Here is a 20,200-nt window from a genome sequence, read left to right as displayed (position 1 = left end):
GCGCCGGTTTTAGTTTATAAATCATTAAACTGGTGATATTCAAAGAAAGCACTTTGCAACAATTTTATAACGAAATCCTCATAATCGCTTACATCAACGAAAATCAGATGGAAAACCCCAATGTCTAAATTTAGCATGGGACATACTGTTAGAAACTAAGACATGCATAAGAAAGGTAAATTCTTAGACAAACTTGTCTGTATAAAAACATATAATCTGACCATGAATTGGATGTGATTGTATTCCTATATTTTATTTTTGGCATATTGATACTTATTTATGAGGGGCCTGATGGGTTATTTTCGTTCTTCGTGATCGGCGCATTTTCGTTATCGTGATCCGTTTTTCTACAGATTTAATTTTTTTTATATTTTCGTGATCCGTGATCATGGAAATTTATTTTCTGTGAATCGTGATTGACAAAAAAATCAACTCGTGAATCGTGATGAGACCCCCCCATCAGGCCCCTCATTTATTACAGTGTTCCATGTCTCAGCATACAGAATATAAACATAAGACATGCAAGTACCACAGTCGCCTGAAGATTTCATAATTATAGTGAAAAAATGGTGGAATTAAAATAATTTTAGTAGTATTATAATTATTATTCTATTATAATACTACTAAAAATATTTTATATCCACCATTTTTTCGCTATGATTATGAAATCTTCAGGCGACTGTGCAAGTACACATACTGAAATACAGGCTATTTGTAAAATTGCAGAGAGGAAACTGCTTAACACCTAAGAAATGAAAATATCTTTGCAGATAAGTCAAACACCAGTCCGGAACATGTTGAATACTCCAAGCACTAGTAGTATTAATACACCAAGCACAAGTAGTATTAATACACCAAGGACAAGTGGTGTTGGCAGCAGTGGTCCTTGTAGAGAGTCCAGTACACCAAATGCAAGGTCCATGAATACCATGAATACCAGTTCCAATGATATCCACAGTCTTGGTATGATTTATCAATGTTATAACTGACACATATAACCAATGTTATTTCAACTGATCGAGCAGAGCTTACGTTTTACTTTGCATATGGACAGTCTATTTGAAGATGTGTGTGATTAGGATGATTGCTGTTATAATTATTACTGATTTCTAATCACCTATCAGTGTCTTCAAAGGAATTTACAAAAGAATGACTGGACGCTTCATTGACGAGTTTATTCTAAAAACCTATCTATAGATGGACCCGGGGGGGGGGGGGGGGGGGGGGGGTTACTGACTCTCCTTTCAGGTATAACTGTGCCGACAGCACTTGCCAAATCATACCCTGTTCTAACCAGAAAAAATTGAGAAACATACCCTGTTCTTAACAAAAATATTGAAAAACATACCCTGTTCTATACACGCTAAAAAAATGTATACCCTGTTCTAGACCATATAAAATAGATGCAGTTCTAGACCCGGGTTCTAAACTGTATCTTAAACAGTTAAATAAGCGACCCTTTTCTAGACAAATACTTTGTTTAAAAAAGACCCTGTTCTCACCAGAAGGGCATGAAAAAGCGATCTTGTTCTAACCAGCAGGACATTAAAAAGGGACCCTGTTCTAACAAGCAGGGCATGAAAAAGTGACCCTGTTTTGCGGCACACTCATACCACTAAAAATATAGGAAGTAACTCCCCCGGGAGATGGACTGGTTTATTATGAGCCAACCAGTTAAACTCTGCCCAGTCAAGTGAAATAAATCGAGTAATACTGACCTTTTGATATTAGGGAATTTGTATCTCCACAGGAGTACAGTGAATGTTGCCCTTTAGTTTTCAGAAAATTTGCAATATATTGATAAGTTGTAGTTTTGTTATAGAAGCTGCTGCAGACTAATTCTCACCAGACCAAAAATGTACTACTAAAACACATCCTTTTTTAAAAGATTTCTTCTTTCTTTAAAGAATAACAAAAGTGTATGAAATTGTGATTTTTTTTTATCAAATTTGGTCTAATAATTTATATGTAACAAAAGTTTTTTTCTTGGATGCAATCTACTGATTTTTCATTAGAAATAGGTTTTTGCTTGCTGTTCACAAATATAATGAAGATCATGCGTGTGTAATATTATATAAATAAGAAGATGTGGTATGAGTGCCAATGAGACAACCTCCATATCCTAGTCAGAATGTATAAAAAGTTAATGATATCAGGTTAAAGTATGACTTTTAACACAGATCTAGAGCCTTGGCTCACAACAAACAGCAAGCTATAAAGAGCCCATAAATGACTAGTTTTAACAATTCAAACAGAAATACCATTGGTCTAATCTATATAAAAAAAACTACCATAAACGATAAACTCATATGAATCACACCAACAAACGACAACCACTGAACAACAGGTCCATGTCATAGGACAGGTGGCTGGTGCATAAAAATTATTCACACTCAAAGACCAGTTTAAACCACTAATTAAGCACAGAAATGATATCCTGGCAAATCTTAATATGATCCATTTAAAAAACTTAGAGATTAAATATAATTAGATATGAGGGTGTAAAAATATAGGGTAAGGCTAAGGTGCAAGACAAGATTTTTTTCGTAAAACAAGGTATACAAAATTGTGTATTTTATTTCTGTATTTAAATTGAATTAGTCCAATTGTTCATTAACCCTTTTTTCTTCATCTGCACAGGTCAAAGAGATTTATTAATAAGAATATATGAGAGGCAGGAGGAAATCTTGCACTGAAAGCACAGACAGCACATGACAACAGCTCTGCAAAATCCAAAGAAAATCTGGTAGTTCCAATAGGAGTTAAGGTAATTTTTTTTATCAGTGGGGATAACTTGATGGCTTTTTTAAATTTAACCCCATGTCAATCCATTTTCACATGCACAGCTTTCAAGAGTTTGACTCTGTTTTTGTCTGTATATCTATATTTTTTTAGACTTGATGACTTTGTATGGCAAAGAGCAAAGGAAAGCTTACATTTTCAACTCAGAAACTACTTGTTAACTTGCACATTCTTAATTTCGTAAACTTAAAAAATACAACTTAAAAGCACAAAAAATGGCAACAAACAAAAGGAATAACAGTAATCAATGTCACCATTTTTCCTTACTAATAGGATAAGGGAGACTTAAAATGAAATTGAATTCTTGTATTTTACCCCTTGCTTGTGGCAAAATATATAGTTTTAAGAGCCAAACAGTATAAACAAGAGGGTAGCAATGCCCTTTAACGTCAGGCGTCAAAAGGCCATTTAAGGCTACCGTTAGCGTCAAATTGATTAAGATTTTACCGTGATTCATCAAAATATCTTTATGGTGATTTGTCGTCTAAAAGAAAGTGCATATTTTATTGTCATGCACCAAAAAATACCGTTAACGTCATTTGGCAAGAATTTTTACCATTATTCGTCATGAAGTTACCCCCATTACCACCATCAAACAAGGCCCTATAATTTTTAACTTAAATAAATGCAAAATTCGAATGCATTATTTATGTAACAATTTTTTTCATTGGCTAAAAGTTACCGTCAAATCCACAGTTGATAAGACGTAAGTAAGTAAGGAAGGACCCGTCATTTAAAATTAATCGGATCAACAAATGTTAGATACCTACCTTGAATTTACTGTATTAATGTGATTTTATCAAAATTTGAATCATAGAGGTAACATAATAACCTCCATATTGTAAGTTTTCATTTGTATGACATCACGTTTAGCGTCTTTGCACCAAAATTATTCGTGAAGTTTTGCATAATTTTTTTAATTGTCATATTTATACATTTTTTCGATTTATTGTCAAATTTATACATTTTTTCAAGCTCTAACATATCATTTCTTTTTGTTATTACTACGCCTCCCCAGTAAGACTGTATTTTCGACTGTCAAATCGACAATTGACGGTGGCAACTCTTCATTTACAGTACAGTTATTCCTTAATTATTTTAGTAATTCAATTGGCAAAAAAAAAATCTTTAATGAACTCTGATGTTGTAGAATGCTGTGAAACAAGGGCACAAGGATGGAGAAGAAAAAGGTCTCTGTTGGAGCTTTGAAGGAAAAAGGTATTATTACAATATTTGATCAGCACCTAAAATTTTGTTTTCACGTAATGAATGCTTGTGTACAAAGCTTAAGCACATCTAATGGTCTAAACCCGTTCTACTGTGTTGACAAGAAGGAAAACACGTTGATGTTGGTTGTTTCAGGCACCAGAGAATTTTTTTTAACCTGTGCATGCAAATTGAAGACAATGTATTGTTATAGATTTTACAATTTATATGTTGTCTAATAAAAAACAATGTTGAATTTGAGTCTAATACACTATATGAGTTCATAGTTTTTAACATATAATTCTATATGATTTATGTGATGCCTAGTAAATTTGTAGTAACTCACAATGCATTACAGTTCATAGTGTCGATTGGTCAATTTTTCAAGGCTGTGTTTTATTTATTAGTATTTTGAAAATTACTATTCAAATGTAATTAGTGGTCTCAACCTGTATGTGCAACTTAGCTAAATACACTTAAAAGACAAAAATTGGATTACAATCACAGATCAATGTGTTAATAAAGGATAATCTACATTGTACCAATGTGGTTACATAGTATAAAACATAATAACAATTTTGATTTTCAACAGAATAATGCAACCTGTAGTATTATATTTAAGTATGAGATTCACTATTAACGTTTTCAATCTATACCATCTGGTGCAAATTTACATTAAATTTTCAATTATTGTGAGAAAAAAAAACTATTATGTTTGTTTTACAGTATGGAACAAGAACAGACTACACCAATATCAACATCTAGTACTGGTATGTAATAATGTTTATAATTTTGTACATACTTTGATCAATTGTTAAATAGAAAAGATCAAAGATATTTGAATATCATGACTATTTGACAGTTATTACAACAACAATTAGTTAGGGTCAACCTGTACCATCAGTAAATAATTTTTTTTTCAGTAAAAGACCAAAAGCAGATAACACAAAGTCAAAGAACTAAGACTACAAAAATAACAAAAATACAACCTACAGGTATGAATCTATGCCTTAATATTTTTAAATATCTTCTATTCCTTGTCATTGAAAAAATATATAGCATTAGAATAGTAATCAAAAAGAGTAATCTTGATGTCATATTTTTAACTCCCTCTAGATAAACTTATGCTAATGATAAAGGTTATTATTTACCTTTTCAGGTAAAGATAAAATAAACAGACTAAAGACAATAGTAATCCAGCCAAAACAACTAAAACAACAACCACAGATATGAAACTAGATTATAATCTTTCTGTATATCTTATATTCCTTTTCATTGAAAGAAATATCCATAGAATAGTTATAAAAAATAAGTTAATGTCAAAGTTCTAACTTGCTATAGATAAAGACAGAGCTATAGCCAACATTGTATGTTGTATGAATCTGAACAGAATCGTATATGTCATTATCATTATTCTTTCTAAGTATGTTAAATTATTGTATTTTGTTTTTCAGTTAAGGGCATAACATGGACAAAGTTTACCACAAAAAGTAAAACAACAACTACAGGTATGAAATTGTTACCATTTTCTGTCTATTTATGATCCTCAATGCTGTTCAACTCTGTATTTTATTTAGCCTTTCAATTATTTTGAGTCATGTTTTACTGATAACAATTACTTATTACTCTTATCAATGAAAAAAAGAAAGAAATATCCAATATTAAAGTAGTTAATTTAAAAAAAACACTAAATTTATTGACCTATTTTAACTCATCCTACCCAAAAAGACAGTACCCATGGTAAAAATTAATGTATAAAAACAGAAACATAATTTTTAGTTACATATCAAAATATAACAGTTGAAGGCATCATACAAAAGATGACACCCACCATAGGTATGAAACTATAGCTCTTTAATATATTGTAATTCATTTATGTGTTTATAGTTAACTGTGTCTAAAATTTTGAAATTATACCTGCACCTCCGAAAACAGCAACCACAATATGTACCTTTTAACAGAAATGCTATTACAGAGCCAACATGTGCACCAGCATATTTAAGCATGACTCTTCCAGACCAGTGGTTCCTCAACAGATTTTAAATCCACCATTAACCTCAACTCCGCAAAAGCCTTCATCAAGATCGTCAACATCATTTCACTCCATAGAATCATTCCGAGAACCTGCACCAGTCAGTACAACATCATCAATACCATTGGTATCCCATATGGTTGTTTTAGACCAATCACCAGAACCCTATGCACCACCCATGGAAGAATTAGAATTCTTATCATCCGAATCAACCCTATCATCACCAATAGCATCCAGAACCCGTTATATGATCAACAGAAAAGCTCTGTTGTCAGATACTAGTTTATGAAATCAACTGATCTACACTAAATTTCTTACATACTCCTTATACAACACTATTCAGTTAAATGTATTGTTTCATTTTAATTTAAATCATTATTATATCAATTTACGATATAAATGTTAAAGTATTAAACTATCATACAGAAAACCATAAACACTCAGTAAAATAATTTTTGAAGTTTTAAAAAGTTCAAAATTTACTAACATTTACTAACATGCCATTGTAAAGTAAGAGTTTCCATACTTCGATTGCAATAATGATGATTCAAATCCAACTGTCGAAAAAAGTACACATATACTTTTAACACATCCTTGCATCCTTTCACTTTAGTGCTAGCTTTACTAGTTGTTAATCCATATAGTCCTCTCACCTTTGAAATAAATGATTTAAAAAAACTTGTGTTGATAATATTGTTAATCATAGTCTCTGTTAGATTAATATTGGTTCATTCTTATCTATCGGTGGAAAATTATTTAAACATCTGGATGGCAGAGAAATTTGTTAATGTTTTAAAAACAATATTTTGCTGTTGTAGAATGCCGTGAAACAAGGATACACAGATGGGGAAGAAATGGTCTTTCTTGGAGCTTTAAAGGAAACGGGTAGTATTGCTATATTAGATTAGCACTTACATGTACATATGCACATAATTTAGATTTGGTTTTCACGTAATGAATGCAATGGTACAGTGCAAAACTAATGATAAAAACATGTTAAACAAGGACAAGAGGGAAAAGAAAGTTAATGTTGGTTATTTCAGCCAACAGACAATATTTTTTAACATGTGCAGGAAAATGGAAGACAATGTAATGTTATAATTTTACAGTTGAAATGTTGGCTAATAAAAAATATTGAATTTGCGAGTGACATACACAATATGAGTTTCCCACAATGCATTGTAGTTCATTGTGTCGATTAATTGGCTTTTCAATGCCTTATTCATATTATTAACAGAGCCAAAACATTTTCTAGATACAAAGCGTTTCTTAAATAATCATAGGAAAAATATCTAAAATATTAAGGAATTGGCAGAAATATTGCCTGGTAGAACCAAACAAAAACACTGAAAAGCTTTTCAACATTATTGCTTTGCATTTAGCTGAGAAATGTCAGTCCGAGATTACCCTGGCCATGGAAATATATAGCAGTGACTTAGGCAAAGTCCAGAATAAATTATCTTTCACCGTTGATGCCATACCCGTATGTTACACTGGCAATTATAAACTTTGCCATAGACATTATTTTGTGTGCAAGGATGGAAAAAGTATGTCTCAAAATATTCAAGGCAAGATATGACAATTGCATTCGGCATGTAGCCATATGTAATGAATGTAAGCGATCCTCATCTTCTAAATTAGTACAATAAGACAAATTGCAACCTGCCACGACAGACAAATTGAAGATTCCATTGCCCTAAGTGATCATTTGTACACCACGCCCCTGTCAAAGGACAATAAAGTACCCAAAGAAGCAACTGTTAGGTGCGTAGTCTGCAATAAAACAAACTTTTCTCTGAATCTGCAGGAATAAGTCTGAGGACATCTGCAACATCCAAAGCATACTATACCTAAAGCGTCGGTTGCCTATTTTTCGAGAATGACCGCAAAAAAGTCATCTTAGACCAGTTTTGGGAAGGTGCAGAACAAAGTGGTTTAGAGACTCACTTAAAATCTTACTTGTCTCATTTTATTTCTACATTGTCAGTGTAGTTGGGGATGCAATTTATTTTGAAATATTGCAATTGTTTATATGTTATTGCAGAATGTATTTACTATACAGAACACTCACTGAGAAATGTGACTTTGTTCAATCTCACAGTACATGCCAGAATAAAGTGGCATATTGCTAGTAGAGACAGAAGGAATGCAATACATAGAAAACAACCGTTGCTGATAGACTAGGGGTTAAAAGTTGATATGCTTTCAAACTGCATTTCATAAATAAAGGTTATGGTCAGTTTAATGGAATTAAATAACGATTCATTATTCTTCGATGGTTTGACCGTCAAAAATAATAATAGTTACAGTACTGTAACATTTTGCTTAGCCAAAAAGGAAGGCCCTTTTTCATTTTTTATATTTTGCCTTTACAACTTGGTGTGGCATTATAAAAGTTAAATTGTAAATAAGAATAAAAAAGTACATTGTTTTTTTTTCATTTCAGAAGGTTAAATGTCAGTACACAGACGGGATAGAACAACTTGAAGATATCTTGAAATTCATCAAGACGAAGCAGCATTCTACCAGGTAGATTTGACACCTAATTCTCGGTTACTTTCACGGATGGAAAATGATATACAAGCCTTTCAACTTGCACCTCAGACCTATCATTGTCGGACATAGGTACTGAAGTTTTTATTTTTGTATCGTGTGTAGCTGGAATTTTTCTCTTTCTTAGTTGCAGTATCGTTTGCTGTTGTTTACACAAAAAAAATTTAAAAGTGCAAACACTAACCAACATTTAGAAATAAACCAAAATATAGATGTAGATAACCTCGGAGCTAACGTAGACCGTGACGTTGAAATGAATCACAATATTTCAACCGGAAGGGGGATTTAGTCACGAAAATGCAGAAATCGACGAGCTAGAAATGTCAAATTTCATTTTATCACCACCCAAACAACGAGATCTTACTATTGCCAACAGCGCAAGTGATTCCTCTGCTTCCAAGCATTGGTTTTTGAATCCTTAACATTCATTGATGCCTACATTACAGCAGTCTGGAAGCATTCAGGAGGATTCTGATGAAAATAGTAATTCCTCTGAAGGGAACTGGGCGTATACACATCTGTTTTGACCTCTTCGATCAAATAGACAGGACGATTTAAGACTTTTTTCCAGAAATCTGGTAAATATATTTGTTCATCCGCATCATAAACTTAAATAAGTAAACTGATCACAGACACCAGGATTGAAATTTTGAATCTGCGCCAGACGCGCGTCTCGTCCACAAAAGACCCACTGGCAACGCTCGAATAAAAAAAAGCCAAACATGCCAAACAAAGCACGAAGCAGGAAAACACCGTGGAAAATGAAAATGGAAACCAGAAAGACAAATTGCAAGATTGCTCCACATGTTTGCTCACTTATTTCTAACTATTTTGATATGAGCGTCACTGATGAGTCTTGTATAGACGAAACGCGCGTCTGGCGTATCAAATTATAAGCCTGGTACCTTTGATAACTATTTCATATCTTTAAAAATCATATTCTCATCCTTTATCATTACATATAGAAAAAGTTGAATACTTGTTTAATATGTCATAAAGATTTTACCATATTAATATGAAATAGTTTTGTCATTGATAATACTAACTTGTGTTTTGTGATAAAAATGGGGAGAGCGAAACAAACACAATCGGAATCCAGCAGACAAAATTGTATAAACATAAAAAAAAAACAACACAACTTTCTAAAAACTTCAAACTAACATGTCTAATAGAAATAATATTGCAGTTGAAATTAAATTTACCGTAGACCTAAACACAAAAGATTTTGTAGTTGACAGTACTTATAGTATTTAATAACATTATGCCGTACACTTCCCGTTAAACTTCAAATTAAGTAAAACATAGATTCAAGGGTAAACAAAATGCATCTTCATACTGAATATCGGGCAAATCTTTTAGATCATTTGACAACTCTTTCTTTGGGATTTTCTACGGGTCCTTATTGTCAATTACTTAATTTTTCTCGATATCGTGCCCTCGTGACAACGTCTAAACTGTCCTGATGTGTTACCTTTGGTATTTCTTTTGTCAGTTTGTCGCTCATTATTTAAAAACAGGTAAAATCAATACAAGAATGCCACAGATAAACTTGTAAACAATGTTGTGTAATATGGTATAATGGACGTGACATTACTATGTAGACAGTACGGTAGTTAGATATACCGCGTAGCCCGGTTCCCGGAATGATCCATTGTAAACTACCTAACTCAGGATAAGATCTCAGATAGTTACCAGGTAACGAGAGTTGGCGTATTGGCGGAAATATAGCGAGCGAGAAATATATTACCAGAGCGTATCATAGGATATTTGGTAAGTTAGTACAATTAGAGGCGTTGAATTGTATTAGTAGTATTAGTATTGAGTGATAATACTCGGAAATCACATCACTGGCGCTTGGCGAGCAGGGTTTCCTGTGTTAAAAAGACGAATTAAATGAGAAACAGAAGTGAGTACATCACGTGTAATTGCGAAGTTCATATTGCTATATTTGGTATATTATGAAGTGTTTGAACACGGAGATAATATAAGCATAAAAACTTGCGTTAATTACAGTGTTTACAAATCTATTTTCGAAAATTGTTTCACGTTTTGCTAAAATTAGCCGTTTTGTGTAGAAACTAGACAAATTAGCCGTTATCAGAACAATTTGGAGAAAATTAGCCACTTTCGGAAAAATCAGCCGTTTTTTGTGTGGTTAGCCACATAGCACATACACATTAATTTTTTTTTCTTGTTCAGCAACCAGTGATTTAATTGAACTGTGTTTGTGTTAATATAACATTATGACAACATTAGCTTTTCAGCAGCAATGGGTAAAAATTAACAGCTGTTCTTATGAGGAATTAAGGTTGTTACCTGGTGTGGGAAATGTCATAGCTGACAAGATTATGTCTATGAGAGAGACATTTGGTAATATTCAGCCTGAGCATCTTTCTGAAATACCAAGACTAAGAATTACTGAAGCATTGATGGATTTGATAGATTTTACACCAGTTACACAGCAACAAGAATACAAATCACGGACTCAGTCAAGTTATGATTTACAAGACTATGTTGATTATGGTGAAGTTAAAACATCTGGATTTCATTCGGAATATGCAAGACGAGAAGCAGAAATCAATGACTTTTCAGATTCTGACACACCTTCTGATGAATGTTTGCTTAAACCTGAGCCTGAGGAAGTCAAACGCGAGTTATCACGTCCCAGTTCAACGATGAGCAAGCCATTCAATTACACTTTGCAGTATGGGGACCACCAGTATTCAACAAAATTGTCAAGACCTGATGAAAGAAAACCATTACTACAAATCAAGTATGATGACCAGGATAAAGTTCAAGATTTTTCAATTGATCGACAGTTTAAGCCAGACAAAATTCATAGAACAGATAAATTAGGGTACACGAAACCAAGTATCAGATTAAATGTTGAGGAAAACATTGAAAAACGTGATTATTCACGTAACCAAAATACACACCAGCAGATATCACAATTGGGATGGCAGCAAGGTCCCAATGAGCACATTGAAAAACGTGATTATTCACGTAACCAAAATACACAACAGCAGACATCAAAATTGGGATGGCAGCAAGGACCCAACGAGCATGAACCTAGATCAGAAAGGCCAGTCCCAGTCCCAAGACGTCGTCAACAGGTAGAATCACATATACCTTCACCAGAAATCCGACGCAGAATACCTTCACCAGAAATATTTAGGGAACCAGTATATTCCTTGAGAACACCAAATCCAACATACTCTTCTACAATAAACAGAAATATGTACCCTCCAAGACCATATTTAAGTTATGGGGAGTCGCCGCAATTAATGCCTCCAGCAAAGCCAAAATCAAAGAACCTAGAAATACCAAAAGGAATGAAGTATGATGGTTCCTCAAGTTGGAAAACTTTTTACACCAAGTTTCAAAGGTATGCTGATCAATCCTCGTGGACTACCACGGAACGAAAAGACCAACTGTGTTGGTGTTTACATGGTAAAGCAGGTGATTACTATGCAAATTTACTGGATAGAGACCAAAGTGTGGATTACTTTGAATTAATTCACAAATAGAGAAAAGGTTCAATTTTCAAGACTTACCAGAGACGTTGCAAGTTCAGTTCATGAGTGCACGACAAAATACAAATGAGAAATTGGAAGATTGGGCAGACCGAGTTCTCTCGTTAGCCTGTAAAGCCTTTAGAAATCTTCCCAACAGTTATATGTATACACAAGCTATCTGGAAAATATGCCAGGGATGCTCAGATAAAGAAGCTGGTCAACATGGAGCCACAGCCAGACCAACATCTGTTAAAGCAGCAATTGACCAGATAAAATGGTTCCAACATAACCACACAGCTATATTTGGTAAACCAACCGGTAGACGTGACCCGACACCAAATCAGGATGGACCAAGTGATTATGATAGCGACCTAGCTGTTCACGCCATTGGTAAGACAGACACGAAGTCTGAATTGTCTAAACAAATGGAAACATTGCTAGAGAAGATGACTGCTATGGAAGCATTTCATAAACAGGAAATAGGAGACCTTAAACAGCAGCTTCAAAAACAACAGCAGGCAAAACAGTTTCCTGCACAAAATGAAGTCCAGCCAGCAACCCAACCATTCAGCCAGCAAAATCAAGGTAATCGCCAACAATGGCGTAACAGGGATAATAGGCAAGATAATCAGCGACAATCACCATTTAAAAGGCGCTGGGGACCTATTCCACCTGAAAAATTAGCAAATATGGCTTGCTACTTCTGTCACCAGTTTGGCCATATACAACGGGACTGTCCTGACTTGCATTCATCAACAGGAAAAAATTACACTGACCATTAAACAAGAAAGAGTCGGGCTAAAGGGCGGAACCCTGACTCAGACCATACCTAACCGCCTAACGTTGAACACTATTTCAAACGAAAGAAACAAGACACTTGTTTCGGGGATTACCCCGTTGAAAACATGTGATATGTCAACATCCACAGATACTCTGTCTAATTCACTATTGCACACAACGCAGCCTGATAATGATTTACAGAAAGTAATTGACCTTCAGTTGCAAGATCCCGTACACTTAGGAGGAACTATTTACCAGTTAGGCTCAGCATCTATGCTTCGATTGACTTTAAAAGTGCATGGACAGCCTGTAATTTCGGTAGTAGATACCGCAGCAGAAGTTACAATAATTTCTGACAAAGTTTATGAATCTCTTAGCAAAAAACCACCCATGAAAAGAAAAACAACAATGCATGCAGCAGGGCGTGGTATGCACATGGATGCGTTTGTAGTGGGACCAGTTGAATTACAAATTGGTGAAAGAAAATATCGGACAGATATTTATGTTGCGCCTATTGATAATGACATGCTATTAGAACTTGATTTTCTAGTCAAAGCAAAAGTAATTTTAGACTGCAGAAAATTAATCTTCTTCATCAATGGAGAGGCACTACCTATGGTACATGGACATATTGGACTGGTACCGCCTGTGAACGTTATAGCAAGAGTAGCTAAAATTACCGTTCCACATAGAACAGTCATACCTCCTAATTCAGTCGTACAATTAGAGTCAGATTTGTCAGCAGAGTTAACTGATTTTATAATTGAACCTAATAAAGAGATAGATCTGTTAATCCCACGTGGTTATTACAATGCTAGTTCTTTGCCATGTGTCAGTTTACTTAATGTAACGAACAACAAGATAGTTTTGCAAAAGGGAACTCTATTAGGCGAAGCAATTGAAGCTGACATTGTTGAAACGGGGCCAGCCCCGTCAGTAGCAACAACTGGAATAGCCAGAGATAACAATACACTACCGGAACAGTTGCAGAACATATTGGATAAATCCAGTACACTTGCTGAAGACCAAAAGTCCAAAGTTGCAAATTTACTTCATGAATTTGCTGATGTTTTTGCACTAGATTATTTTGACTTGGGAACATTTAACCACATTGAACACGAGATTGATACAGGTGATGCGAGCCCTATCAAACAACGAATAAGACGAACACCCATGTGTTTTGCACACGAAGAAGAAAACCATTTAAAGAAAATGTTAGATGCAGGTATCATAGAACCATCTATGTCAGAATGGGCATCTGCCCCAGTACTTGTGCGCAAGCGCGATGGCAACGTGCGCATGTGCATTGATTACAGGAAGTTGAATTCCGTGACGAAAAAAGATGTCTATCCGCTTCCCTTGAATGTTTGGACACTTTGGCGGAAAACGAATGGTTTTCAAAATTGGACGCTAATAGTGCATATTATCAGATTAAAGTGAAGGACTCAGACAAGGAAAAGACTGCCTTCATCACTAAATATGGATTATTCCACTTTGTCCGAATGAGTTTTGGCCTTTGCAACGCCCCTGGAACATATTCACGAGTAATGAATCTCGTTCTCAGAGGTTTAACATGGAATGTTGTACTCGCCTTCCTGGACGATATTCTAGTAATGGGAAAGACATTTGAAGACCATTTACAGAATTTGCGGTCAGTTTTTGAACGTTTCAGACAGTATGGGCTCAAATTGAAACCCAGGAAATGTGATTTCTTTAAAAAGAAAATAGACTTTTTATGCAGAACAATCAATAGAGATGGTATGGCAATTGGCAGTGAATATGTTGAAGTTGTTAAGAAATGGAAAATACCTACAACAACAAGAGAGGTTGAACAATTTCTTGGCTTTGCTAATTATCATAGAACTTTCATCAAGAATTTTGCAGATTTATCCTACCCTTTGTATCAATTGACCGGTAAGAAACCTTACAAATGGGGAGATTCAGAGCAAGAGGCTTTTGACAGACTTGTAGAGGCATTGATAACAACTCCTTTATTGGCATTACCCAACAATAAAGATCCGTTTATTTTGGACACAGATGCTTCCAATTTCGCAATTGGCGCAGAATTAATACAAGTACAAGATGGTGTAGAGCGTCCCGTTGCCTACGGAAGTTTTTCATTAACCCATGAGCATAAACGATACTGCACGACACGGAAAGAATTGCTTGCAGTAGTGAAATTCACCAGACATTATAGACATTACCTTTTAGGAAGAGAGTTTATAGTCCGTACAGACCATAGTAGTTTAACGTGGTTATTGCACTTTAAAGAGCCACAAGGACAACTAGCTCGATGGTTAGAGGAGCTAAGCCAGTATCACATGACAGTAAAGCACAGGCCAGGTAAAAGACACCAAAATGCGGACGCATTATCACGTCTGTCAGATTTAGCCTGTCCACAGAATAGATTAGCAGCTGGAAACGTGCTAAAACACAATCTACCCTGTGGAGCATGCGATTATTGTACTCGTGCTCACCAAAGTTGGCTTGGTTTTCAAGAAGACGTAGATAACGTTATTCCCTTAGCTTCGCATCAGGACTGTAAAAGTTATGATCAAACACACAATACAGGACCACTAACAGTACTTTGATTTCTGAGAACAATTTAATGAAACAGGACAATGCACAACATACAAATGTGATTATAAAGGATAATGCTACACCAGATAGTTCAATATCACAAGACGGGGACCAGAACGTGACAAGTCACGTGAATGAGAATTTAGGTACATATCCGGTCCAGCCACAAGAATTTGACAGTACCAATCAAGATACAGTAAGCCAGAACCAAAATGTTTGTCACAGTTCAGTTGAAATTGTCACTACACCACTTGGTATGTCAGTTTACGCGACATATTTGGACCTTCCAAATGTAAATGCCATTACTGTGACAGGTATAGAAGCTAGTACTTATTCACCAGAGGAATTACGAGATTATCAGTCTAAAGACCCAGACTTGGAGCTAATACTGGTATGGTTCAGGGACAAAACAGAACCATCAGAGGCTACAATATTCAGATGCAGTCCAATAGCTAAGAAATATTGGATAAACAAAGATATGTTCTATTTAGATAATAATGGAATATTGAGAAATTTGGACAAGAAAGACAGAACACCAAGACTTGTAGTACCAAGAGATCTTGTTGAACAAGTGATATCATTATGTCATGATATTCCTGCTGCAGGTCACCAAGGTATGAATAGAACCACATTGAGAATCAAGGCGAAATATCAATAGTATGGTATGACACAACGAATAAGAGACTTTGTCAAAACATGTAGTACATGCAATTTACACAAGAAGCCAAACAGGAAGGCTAAATGTCCGCTTACCCAGTTTCATGCAGGTGCACCAATGGAGCGTGTCCACTTAGATTTTCTAGGACCACTGCCAGAGACGAAATTTGGGAATGCACATGTACTAGTTATTGTTGATCAGTTTTCAAAATGGATGGAATGTATTCCGTTACCAGCACAAAGTGCAGAACATACGGCAAGAGCTGCTGTGAACGAGTTTTTCTCTCGTTTTGGATTCCCATTTCAGGTTTTTACAGACCAAGGACGCAATTTTGAAAGCAAGCTTTTCAAATCCATCTGTGAAATCTTGCAAATGCACAAAGCGAGAACTACTCCGTACAGACCATCATCAAACGGACAAGCAGAACGTTGCAACAGAACCTTAATGGACGCCGTCCGTTGCTTCGTGTCTAAACAACAGAACAATTGGGATGAACACTTGGCACAGTTGGCAGGAGCTGTTCGATCGTCAGTTAACAGAAGTACTGGTTTTACGCCAGACATGCTGATGCTTGGGAGAGAGGTTAACCAGCCTGTTGATTTATTGTACAGCGTACCTGGTTCTAAAACAGACGAGTCACAAGATGAGTATGTGATAAGACTCAGAGATGCCATAACATCTGCACATGAAATAGCGCGCAACACGCTAAAAACTACACAGAATACCATGAAACGTGATTATGATGTACGTATCCTGGAGAGAGAATACAAAATAGGAGATTTAGTTTATGTTTTAGACACTGCAAAAATTAAAGGTAGAAGAAGAAATTGGACCCACCTTGGAAAGGTCCAGGACTCGTATGTGCCAAATTATCTTCGTATGTGTACAAGATAAAATTACAAAAAACTGTACTGACAATAAATCATGACCGTTTAAAGCCATGTAAAGACAGAGAAGTACCACCCTGGTTAAAACAGTGCCAGCACCGGTTACAGGACGGTGAAGATGTGACCAAGGCGACTAACCCAGACTTACACTGTTTGTGCAGAAAACCAGATGATGGACTGTTTATGATACAGTGTGATTTTTGTCATGAGTGGTACCATGGAGCTTGTGTAGATTTGACACCAGAGCTGGCGGACACTATGGTAAAGTTTAGATGTCCACGGTGCCAGGACTCTGGCACCGCAAGGTAAATTTATATTTTAAGGCAATATCAGTAGTATGATGTACATTTTTAGCATATGTTATAAATAGTTTTTATTGTGTTTTTCAGATTGTGTATTTTGGATTGATTAATCATGAGTAAAAGGCCAAGTAAGGGTGATGAGTACAGTTGGCCTACACCTTCAGAGGCATATGAAGGGACACCATTGCCTTTCCCCCCCGGGGGAACAGCGGGGAGATGTACGTGAAAGTCACGATCAAGAGTTCAAGACAGAACCTGCAGAAAGTCCAGAAGATGTTCTTGATCTACATGACATAAATTATATAGATTAGACAGATATTCAGGTTCCACAAGAGCCTACTGCCCCAGTGGAAGAAGAACGTGATTCGTCACGTGTTATTCTTGTAAAAGAACACCAGGCAGACATAGTTATATCAACTGACGGTTCTGGAACCAGATCCGTCAGTGTACCAGCAGCAAAAGGGACCGAGAGTCAGGAGCAGGATGTTCAACAGCCTGATGTTAGAAAATACCATGACAGCAACAAACATTCTACGTGCCCAATATTAACGTGTGGAGAATCGACCAAAAAGTTAAAACACCACTGCTGGCAGTATCACTTGCCATATATTTTTAAAGACCGTCCCTTGGATCAATTTGAGAAGGAGCCAGGTTTTCAAAAACTAAGAGGTGCAGGCATCCAGAAATTGGCTTCGTGGATTGTTGGTCCACGTGCTACAGTGTATGATTTGGTGCGTTACATCAATAGTAACAATATCTTGCCACGAAATTGCACAATGATGCAAAGATGCCAGGACCAGATGAGGAATTTAACTGCGGTAATGAACTGGTACCCACCAGCAGAGGACATTTATACGATGTATCCTGTGAATTCGCCAGCAGTTCTAATGCAGTGGCGTATCCTAATAACACTGCTTTCACAGTTGTCTCCAAGTAGGAGGGTGGAATTCCGCAGAATTGGAACTGAGTATGTGTTGCCCCCAAGACAGCAACAACAGTCTCCAGTGAAGAGAAAGGCGGAGATGTTGGTAAACCTACCACTGCCGAAATCCTATAAGAGCAGTCGTCCAACTGAGGGACGACAGATGGTCACTATATCGGGCAGGGCCCGTGAAATCAATCCACCGACAGTTAAAACTGTAGTGAAGACTTTAAGTAATTTACAGAGTCAGCTTGCTGGCAAACCTATGGACGCCAGGGAAATTTTAAACAGGAAAAGACAATCCCGGGATTCTTCCCGTTCAGAATCAGAAAATAAAAGCCGAAAGACGGATATGCCGGTACATTCTGTTATACAGGTATCGAATCCTGCATCAGATAGTAACAATAACATTAAACGTATACAAAAGGTTACACTTGTGTCAGCAGTATTTGACAGCCATTTTTATTTAGACAGGGCCAGTATTTTGCTGACCGGTTCCTTGGCGATGTCTGTGGAACAATATTTACAGGAGAAATTGATACCACAGCCATATATTTCAGTTGAGGTGGTTGGAGGGGTAATGGTTTATTGTGATCCGGATACATATCCGCAGGTTTTACCGGACACCTCCAAATGGAAAATCGCCATAGGACTGCATCTAAAAGCTGCACCATATTTCAACAATGACCAATTTACAGCGATGCAAGAGGCATTATCAGAGATGCGCGTATATGCGCTAGGTGAAATTGGGTTGGACAGAACCGTAAATCCAATACACTGGGTGTCCCAAGAGAAAATTTTGGACAAATTGTTGGGTTTGGCGAGACCAAACAAACCAGTCATTCTGCATTTGCGTGGCCAGGCCACGGAAACAATGTCTGAAGCAGTTTACACCAGGGCTTTAGAAATAGTGCAAAGCAAATGTGAACCTGAACAAAAAATCCATCTTCATTGTTATCATGGAAGCACTACACAAATGGACACTTGGCGTCGGGTAATTCCAAATACGTATTTTAGTTTTTCGTTAAAGGTAAAGGACTTTCACGAGGATCAGATACATGCAGCAAGGAATGTTCCAAATCATCGTATTTTAATAGAGACTGATTCGCCCTACTGCACAATTCCTTCAAACATACGGATTAATAATCCGCGGAGAATTGGACAAGTTGCCATGATTTTGGCAGGTTTAAGGGGTCAGCCAGTGGCTGAAATTTTTGCATTAACCATGGAGAATGGCAAAAGTCTATATGGCTAAATAGTGAACTGTGTTATATATTAGTTAAGCAGCCTGCAGGAGACAGGTTTATTCTGAAATGTAAATAGAGCAGATTCATGTGGACATAGAAAATCAGTTGTAAATTGTGATTGGAAATTACATCAGATGTGAATAGATTGTGTTTAATACATCTATATATATATATATATATCAAGGAAATATATGCTAGTTATAAATTAACTCCGCAGAGCGACAACGGAGCAATTGTGGAATTTTGAAATATGTGTGTTGTCGAAAAGTCAACATTGGAAAATATATTTATATATATTTTGGAGATTTATTTGTATCCCCGTGGTGCGACCAGACGGGGTGGACTAAAGAAATATAGTGAATATTCGAATAGGAAGTAAACTCACTCCTTTCAAAGTGGGGGGGGGAGTGTTGTGTAATATTGTATAATGGACGTGACATTACTATGTAGACAGTACGGTAGTTAGATATACCGCGTAGCCCGGTTCCCGGAATGATCCATTGTAAACTACCTAACTCAGGATGAGATCTCAGATAGTTACCAGGTAACGAGAATTGGCGTATTGGCGGAAATATAGCGAGCGAGAAATATATTACCAGAGCGTATCATAGGATATTTGGTAAGTTAGTACAATTAGAGGCGTTGAATTGTATTAGGAGTATTAGTATTGAGTGATAATACTCGGAAATCACATCAACAAAGACATGCTTGGAATA

General features: G+C 36.1%; 1 long non-coding RNA gene across 1 annotated transcript; it reads left to right on the top strand.

Annotated features, from left to right (window-relative positions):
* The first annotated feature begins 115 nt into the window (after positions 1 to 115).
* On the top strand, positions 116 to 4,020 carry LOC127732291 (uncharacterized). The gene is made up of 4 exons (XR_007996160.1): positions 116 to 175; positions 771 to 963; positions 2,641 to 2,767; positions 3,953 to 4,020. It is a non-coding gene; the product is annotated as an uncharacterized LOC127732291 (long non-coding RNA).
* Positions 4,021 to 20,200: the final 16,180 nt, after the last annotated feature.

This window comes from Mytilus californianus, unplaced genomic scaffold (assembly GCF_021869535.1).
Source record: "Mytilus californianus isolate M0D057914Y unplaced genomic scaffold, xbMytCali1.0.p SCAF_23, whole genome shotgun sequence".
Classification (NCBI taxonomy): Eukaryota; Metazoa; Mollusca; class Bivalvia; order Mytilida; family Mytilidae; genus Mytilus; species Mytilus californianus.
The sequence above is the reverse complement of the archived record's forward strand: the minus strand, read 5'-3'. Positions and strand labels throughout refer to the sequence as shown.